The 9,222-nt window shown below is 40.0% G+C and overlaps 1 pseudogene; it reads right to left on the bottom strand.

Moving 5' to 3' along the window:
- Window positions 1-3,389: 3,389 nt before the first annotated feature.
- Window positions 3,390-7,229, bottom strand: LOC118019603 (annotated as a pseudogene).
- Between the last annotated feature and the right edge of the window lie 1,993 nt (window positions 7,230-9,222).

Raw genomic sequence — 9,222 nt, 5'->3', positions numbered from 1 at the left:
GGGTTGCCACAATTTATTTAAAAACTATGAAATGTAATAAAGCGAAGTACAATAAAATGAGGTATGCCTTACCTGAAAAGCAACTTGACTAAGAATAAAATTCATGGGTTGCATTTGCTTCCCCTCACACCCTTGAAGTCATGCTCCATTGTTTTTCTGATGTCGAATGTTTCTTTACTTTTACCCCAGCATTTTCATTCATCTCTTGGTTGGCTTCATTTCATCTTAAGTTGTTGTTTTTTCAGGAAGGATTGTATGCTATTTACTCCCCTAGTTCTTGCTTGTTTGAGAATGTGTGTTGTTGGCTTGTTGACTTAAATGACAACCTGATCAGATATTATATTCTTGGGCTCACTTTACTGCCCTAGAAACTTTGTAGCCACTGAATGCCGCTGTGGAGAAGTCTGAGACCAGCCTGATTCTTTCTTTTTATAAGTGATCTGCTTTTTCAGCCTGTATGACTGAAGAATTCCTTCTTCATCGTGAAAGCTGGGGAACTTAATCAGGATATATCTTGGTTTCAATTGTTCATTGTTGGTTTTCTTGCGACACAGTATGTCCTTTCCCTGTGTAGATTCAGTGCTCCACAGCTCTTCACATCAGGAAAAGTTTCTTCTGTTATATATTAAAACACCTTTTCTTTTTAATTTGTCACGTTCTTGCACCCGGTTTTATGTCCTCAAAGTATGTGTCACTATTTGAAGGTATCTTATTTGTTTATTAGTTTAATGTTTTTCTAACCCTTGGAATGTAAACTCCATGAAAAAATGAATTTTATCTCTCTATTGTTAATTTCTGTATCCCCAGTATAATGAACAGCGCCAAAGAAGATCATTGCTGTTTCAATAAATCTTTATTTCCAATTTCCAATTTTATAAATTATGCAGTGAACATTCTCAGCATACATCTCTTTGAACCATTTAAATGGTATCTTTAGAGTAAATTTCTGGAAGTGGAATTACTGTATCAAGAGGTACACATATTTCGTATTATGTTCCCCATTGCCAAACTGTTTCCAGAAAGATTGTTCAAATTTATGCTCCACCTAAAGTGCAGGTGAGTGCCCATTACCTACACGGAATGTAGTCAATCTTTCTAATCTTTGCCAACCTATAGGTAAAATGTAATAGCTTATTGTTTTATTCGTATTTTCTTTAGGCTCTTAGGCACTTGGTAGATCTTAGATTGTGAATTTTCTATTTATGCAGCTTGACCTTTTGCTAGTGGGTTGTTAATATTTTCTTGTTGATTTATAAGAGCTAGTTAGATATTTGTTATTAACTCTTTTTAATTAAGTATTATAAATATTTTCACTATTTGCTATTTGTCTTCCAGTCTTATGTGTGGCCTTTCTCCCTATGCAGAATGTTTACATTGGTATGTGGTTACCAGATTCTCTTTATGGCTTCTAACTTTTGGGACGTGTTTTGAAAGGCTTTCTTCAACTCCAAGGTTATACAAATATTTCCCCTTGTTTTCTTTGAGTATTTTTATGGTTTCATTCCCCCCACATACTTTGGGTCTAAGGAGTGAGGTAGGGATAAAGTCGTATTTTTTTCTAAATGGCTGGCCAGTTATTCCAAAATCGTTTACTGAGTTATTCCACATATATCCACTGATTGGCATTTATTGACTATCACGTGCCAGACACTAAGTCCTTTACATTCATAATCTAGTTTAATCCATGCAACAAGTGATGACAAAATCAGATTTGCATTTTTAAAAAACAAAATAAAACTTTGTTTCCAAAGCAGAAAATAGACTGGAGGGGGAAAAAAGAATTTCAATGTGACCAGTTATTTAAGTGATCCAGGCAAGAGGCTCCTTTGCAGCTGTATATTCTAGCACTTACAGGACATGGCACATGGTAGATATTGAGTAAACACCTATTGAATGAAAATGATAATGACCTGGACCAGAGAGGTGGCAGTAGAGATGGAAAAAGTGGACAAATTTTGAGAAATAGTTTGGAGATAGAATTAACAGATCTTATTTAAATATGGGGAGATTATTTAAATATGGGGAGATGTGAGAGAGGGAGATGTCAAAAGTGACTCAGGTTTCTAGAAGGAATAGCTTTAATGGGAAAGTGATGAGTTTACTTTTGAACACACTGTGTTGGAGATCCCTTGGAGATATTAATTTGAAGATGTCAGGTAAGCAAGTATATCAATCTGGAGCTCAAACAACAATTCTGAATTCGAGTGTGAATTTGAGGAGCATATGCATACTGACAGTAATTAAACCCATAGGAAGAGCTGTGATTACTTAAGGAAAAGGAATTGAATGAAAAGAGAAAAGCTCCTAGGATAGATCCCTGAAACACTCTGACATGTAAACGTTTAGTAATAGAGGAGGGAGAAGGCAGTAAAAATGTCTCTGAAAGCCTGCTGGACAAGTAAGAGAAACCAGGAGAGTGTGGTATCTTAGAAGACAAGGAATGAGTGCATTCAAGGAGAGAGTTCAGGGTAATTCTAAGAGCGAATGAAATGATGGACCATGAACGCTAAGCCAGATAAATAGAGAAGTAAAGACAGGAAGGAGGTAATAGAAAGGAAGCGAAGTGCTCCATAATCTTTTCAAACAAAGGGAAGGGCATTTGCAGTCAGGCTGGTGTAATAAGTGAGCTGGAAGTATAGGTAATTGTGGTAAGAAAGTGGACTATTAGAATTAGTGATTTTAGGGGAGAGGGGAAAAGAATTAGTGATTTGAGAGAGAGGGAGATTTGAGAAGTAGAGGAGTTTTAGGTGATGATGACAAGGTCCAGGGAGTGACGGGGGGGAGGAGGGGATAGATGGCCAAGTAGCATTGGAGGAGGACATCGGAGATTAGGTGGGTCTTTCTGAACTCACTTAGGATGATGGCAGGACTTGCAGGACAAGAGAACACAGCAACCAAGTGCCAGTATCTTCTGTGAACGATGAGTACACAGAAGGCAGGTGGATTAAAAAAAAAAAAAGAAGGCAGGTGGATTACAATGACCAATCAGAGAGAATGGCAGGGGTTTTTACAAAAGGGTGGGGAAGCAGTGGACTCTGACTAGCACCAGGGAGTATTCTGGTCTCCTGACACTAAAGAGGTGTGAAAAATATGAGCAGACCTCACTGGAGGGAGCAGCCCGGGAAGTGGCCTAGAGAAGGTTAGGTTTTAATAAGCACCGAAGTGGAAGGAGCATTCAGGGAAATGATTGAGTGTGTAGAGGAATTGGAATTCCAGAGGGCAAATGGAGGGTTTGTGTAGGGAGAGAGAAGAGGGATTACACTAGGCTTAAGGAAGTGTAGAGCATTTTAGGAATGACAGTTCCACAGAGGACAAATTTGGGAATAGAGCAGGTAATTCTATTTGGAGCTTTGACCTATGAAAACCAGAATGAAGCTTGGCAGATTTAGTCACAGCTGACTCCTGGAGAACAGTGGACACAAAGGCTTAACAAAAGTCAGCTGTGGTCTGGAAGGTCCTACAAGTATTTGTTTTCATGCAGAGGTGTGATTAGTCACAGTAGATGCAGCAGAGGACAGTGGTGGGAGCTAAGAAGATTGAAGTTCAAAATTATTTGGGGGGGGGAAATGAACAGTGGTCCTAAGATTAAATTCTTAGGTGTAGCATCAACTGGTGTTCTCTTTAATCAGAGGTTGGAGGTCTTGGTACTTATAGCTCAGGGTAGGGGGTGGGGAAACAGAGACTTAGTAGTGGCCTGGGAACCTAGCCTAGAACTACAGATGCAAACATAGTTTAGAACTTCCACTGGAGAACAATTTTGATTTTCACTCTCCCAGCATAGAAATGATGCCGAAACGATTATCTCAAAGTATTTGCATCCATTATTACAGGCTCAAATTTTAAATGATTTGGGCCATTTCCCCTAAGTTTCCTGCTTATGTTACCAAAGTATGTATTTGCTTAATTCATAATGTACAGAATTGTTGGTAAGTTAAATTGTCCAACGCAAGAGAAATCATGGTTTTGGGTTGGTATAACTATAGGATTCAGAAGTCTTTTTTTTTTTTAAAGATTTTATTTATTCATTTATTTGAAAGAGTGAGAGAGAGAGAGAGGGCACACGAGAGGGGGGAGGGTCAGAGGGAGAAGCAGACTCCCTGCCGAGCAGGGAGCCCGATGCGGGACTCGATCCCGGGACTCCAGGATCATGACCTGAGCCGAAGGCAGTCGCTTAACCGACTGAGCCACCCAGGCGCCCAGGATTCAGAAGTCTTAACAAAACTTAAAGTTGTCACATTTCAGGAGGGAAAGTATAAATCTTAGTTTTTAATTTGTTCTTTTTTTGCCAATGCCTTTAGAGAATCGATAGAAAATACATTAGCAGAACTAGGCCAGCGTCATACACAGCGGGCCTCCCTCACCACCTTCAGCTCCTTGAGACTTCTTGCTGCACTAAACTTCTGGAGATGCTTTTTGTTTCTAGCACTCACTTGGATATGGGTAGAATATGGATATATTCTGTTTTTTCACCGTGGAAGCTCTTTGTTTTTTACCCACATATAATCACTTCTTAGATGCATATTTTTCCACATTTTAACAGCTCAGAAAATTGAGATGCTTCTTATAATCCAAACTGTTTTTGATTTGATGAAATAGAGTACCTTGTATCCCTCCCCTCCCACAGCCCAATGTAACGCCTGACACACAGGAAGCACTGAACAAATGTTTGTTTATTGATTGACTAATATGTAAATTAAGAAGAGGCCATAGAAGTAGAATTATTTCTTATATACCAATTTTAACTTGACCTCCAGCATTTATTCAAACTCTTAAGTTTCATGAGTCTTTATTCAATAAAATGTTAGGTTGTTACAAAAATAGAGGAAAGGAATAAAGAAAGTGTAATAATTTATCTGCCTTTATAATGATTTAAAAACGGAGGGGTGCCTGGGTGGCTCAGTCATTAAGCATCTGCCTTCGGCTCAGGTCATGATCCCAGAGTCCTGGGATCGAGCCCTACTTCGGGCTCCCTGCTCCGCAAGAAGCCTGCTTCTCCCTCTCCCACTCCCCCTGTTTGTGTTCCCTCTCTTGCTGTGTCTCTCTCTGTCAAATAAATAAATAAAATCTTTTTAAAAAAATAAAAAATAAAAACGGATTTAATATTTACAAGGCATTCCTTAACAATACCTACCTTATTTTTGTGTAGAATTTGTCACCAAAACAACAACAGCCAACCATGCAATATATATAGGAAAAAAAATGACTATTAGAATAACAGAGGGGTACCTAGCTGGCTCAGTCCAGAGAGCATGCAACTCTTGATCTTGGGGTCATAAATTCCAGCCGCACATTGGGCCTAGAGATTACTTAAATAAATTAAAAAGTGGAAAACAGAGAAAGTATATGATTTACCCAAGTTCCACAACTAGTCAGTCTTGGTTTCTTGGTTTATGGTACCTGTTCTTTACACTGGGCTGGGTTGTCCCATGGAAAGATAGATATACCAAAAGCATTCTTAAATGCAGCGCATTTGTGCAAAGTGCTTCTTTTTTTTTTTTTTTTTAGATTTTATTTATTTGATAGAGAGAGACACAGCGAGAGAGGGAACATAAGCAGGGGGAGTGGGAGAGGGAGAAGCTGGCTTCCCGCCCAGCAGGGAGCCCGACTTGGGGCTCGATTCCAGGACCCTGGGATCATGACCTGAGCCGAAGGCAGACACTTAACGACTGAGCCACCCAGGCGCCCCTGCAAAGTGCTTCTTAAAACTGATTGCCTTCAGGTGAAATTCTCACTGCTTCTGTGCTGTTGCATTCATCTCTTTCTAGTCTTTAGAAGAAGGGGAAAAGGGGAAAGGGAAAAGGGGCAGCATAGCTGAAGTATAATTGCTTAGTAGGCACTGTTCAATGAGGGAGGCAGTAAAAAGTGAAACTCCTATTATTACATAGTAAAGAGCACCTTATTTAGCTCTTGGGAAAGATTGAAGGATATTTACTGCTAAAATGCAATTTTCACTCACTCTGAAGGAATCATCACAATTGTCAACTCGTTTTCCAACTTAGAACCTTTAAGTCATCCTCATGAAATGTTTGTATTCCTTTGTCTTACCTTCGCTGCCCATGCCTCTGTGGTGTCCCTCCACTGCTTCGCTTCGATTTGACTTTCGGAGTAATTTTCGGTCCTACATATTTATATCCAGGCTCTCCTTAGGTTATCCCTTTCTTGCTTTGGCTTTCATTGCAATATCTTCTCTGACATTCATTTTAGCCAAGATTAACTTCCTTTTGCCCCTGAATATTTGATTTTTCTCTACCTTCGAGCTGGTTTTGAAGTCAGGTGTGTCCCAGGGTAGAAGTGTCTTATCTTCCATTTCACTAAAGTTACTTCCTAGAATTACTTCTCTCTTGGGAAAAGAAGGGTGGCTTTCAACGAAGCTCATGATTCCAGAAATCAGTGAGCACTAATTTTGCAAGTTATAGTGAAGGATGTTGGTGGTAGCAGTTGCCCTCCCTTATGGGGAAGCCATCATATCGATGCTTTATTTCTCCCTTCCCACTCAAGATGCTTACAAGTTATCAGAGAAGGGACTTCTCGTGACTTCCAGATATTTCCCCCTTTGACTTCTTTTTTCAATTACTTGTTTATATTTAGTTAGTTTTGCTTTCTAGCTATGTTTTACTTTTTTTTTTTTTTTTAAGATTTTATTCATTTGAGAGAGGATGAGAGGAGAGAGAGAGAGCACATGAGAGGGGGGAGGGTCAGAGGGAGAAGCAGACTCCCTGCTGAGCAAGGAGCCCGATGCGGGACTCGATTCCGGGACTCCAGGATCATGACCTGAGCCGAAGGCAGTCGCTTAACCAACTGAGCCACCCAGGCGCCCACTTTTTTTTTTTTTTTTTTAAAACAAGCTCTGGCCAGTTTCATTAGAGAAGAATTTTGCATGTTTTGCTTTTCACCAGTCAGTCCTGGCATGCTTCTAATGATATCAGGATCCCCTGGATCAATGATAGCCAATGAGCATACTCCACAGTATTTTCCACATTCTAAACCCAATTCAATAGTATTGCCACTGTACTAGGGACACCAGTTTTGGCCAACGTGGCATAATAGTCTATTTCTGATTTCCTCAAGGCTGGAGAGTTGTTGACAAGGATGATCTGTTTCACTTTGCCATGTCTGATCATTTTCGGAGTCTGCTTGTGCCCCAGCACATACTTTCCACTTTTCATGATGACTTGGAGCCCAGAGTAGATAGACTCCAGTGGCTTTTTCGTCTCCTTTGCAGCCACCATCTTCCTGCCTTAGGTGTGGGCAAGGCCAGCCAGGAGCAGCCGCCCAGATGGCTGGGAGCGAGAAAAAGGTGCTATGTTTTACTTTTTTTTTTTTTTTAAAGATTTTATTTATTTATTTGAGAGAGAGAGAGAATGAGAGACAGAGAGCATGAGAGGGAGGAGGGTCAGAGGGAGAAGCAGACTCCCCGCCGAGCAGGGAGCCTGATGTGGGACTCGATCCCGGGACTCCAGGATCATGACCTGAGCCGAAGGCAGTCGCTTAACCGACTGAGCCACCCAGGCGCCCTGTTTTACTTTTTAAGCACTAACTTTCTGAGCGGGTTATTTAATCTAAGCTTTGATTATTTTTATCTATAAAATATTTTTTATCTATAAAATATGGATGAAAATGTCTACCCATCAGGGTTTTTGTGACATTGCTCATCCAGAAGTGGCTAGCTGGTTCATTTCATAGCTCTTTATAAAATGTCATTCAGTTCAGTACATTCCTTCACTGGCTGCAAGTTGAAATCACTCTAATTTCTTGCTATGCTCTTGTCCTAAATGTTCTTGCCCTTAACTCACTTAACTTTTCCAAATTCATGTGGTCCTCTGGTTGACTGGTCATATAATTTATTTGGACACTTTTTTTTTTTTAAAGTAAGTTCTATGCCCAGCGTGGGGCTTGAACTCAAGACCCTGAGATCAAGAGTTGCATGCTCTACCAACTGAGCCAGCTGGGCACCCCTAATTTATTTGGATACTTTTAAGCATACAAGGGGGCAGTACCATCATTATTATGCTAGGATAACTGGGATTGTCCTAGGCAAATTAGAATGTATCCCATCCATTAGCCCTCTCCTGGCTATAGCAGACTGCTTCCTACCTGGGAATTATCTTCATGTTGCCATTTCAGGACTCCATTGCTTTACTGACCTTCTGTATAAATTCTCTCCTCTGTCACTATGACTATCAATACCTATGCTCAGAACTGCATATATTTACTTTCTAAACCACCCTCCTTTACCAAGTTTTCCATTTCTGGTAAAGGCTAGCCCACACTTCAGAGTTTATCTTTGACTTTCTGTGTTCCTTCAGATCTCATATCCAGCCAGTTGGCAAAGTCCGTTAGTTCAATACTATAAGCATATATTGAGCATTCACTTCGTTCCAGACACCAAGTGAAGTGCTAGAGATACAAAGAGAACTAAGATACAGATAGTATCTTTGGTATAGTCATGATGTTAATGTGGAAGTTATCAATTCTGCTTGAATGAGTCAAGGAAGACTTTGCAGAAATAAAGGTGAAACTGATCTGTCACTTACTATATGAAAGAATTAATATATATTTTATTACAAAATTTGCTAGACACTGTGCTATGCACTAAGAATACATTGCTAAGCATGGCAGGTATGGCCCCTGGAGCTTATAGACTATTAGTGAAGGTAGACAATATAAAAGTGAGAAGTGTTAGGAAGGATAAGAATGGGGCATAATGTGAATGTAAAGAAGGAGAACTAATCAACTCTGCTTTCAGTTAAGCTGAAACCTAAAAAGACGAATAGGAGTAGTTAGGTGAAGGGTAGAGATTGCTAGGAGAGGGGAGGAGAGATAGGTGTGAAAGAGGAGAGAGGATGATGCATTGAAGCACTGATGGGAGACCAACATGCCTGCAGAGGAGAGAGAAGTGGGGAAAGGGACATAGAATAAAGGTGCAAGTGCAGACGGGGTCAGAACATATAAGACCTTGTAGACCATACTAAGGATTTTGGACTTTATCCCAAGGTCAATGGACAGCCATAATATAAGCATTAACAGTGATATAAACAGATTTGCCCTTTTAAAAAGAAGGCTGTTGCAGCAGCTTAGATAAGAGATGATGGTGGTAAAAATGGAGAGAAAGATGGTTTTCAGAATATCTAAAAAGTGTAATGACAAGATCAGTAATTGATTTGTAATGAATGGTGAAGAAGGAAATGGTCGAAGATGACTCTCAAACAGCTGATACCAGCA

This window comes from Mirounga leonina, unplaced genomic scaffold, assembly GCF_011800145.1.
Source record: "Mirounga leonina isolate KUSES-001 unplaced genomic scaffold, KU_Mleo_1.0 Mir_173, whole genome shotgun sequence".
Classification (NCBI taxonomy): domain Eukaryota; kingdom Metazoa; phylum Chordata; class Mammalia; order Carnivora; family Phocidae; genus Mirounga; species Mirounga leonina.
The sequence above is the reverse complement of the archived record's forward strand: the minus strand, read 5'-3'. Positions and strand labels throughout refer to the sequence as shown.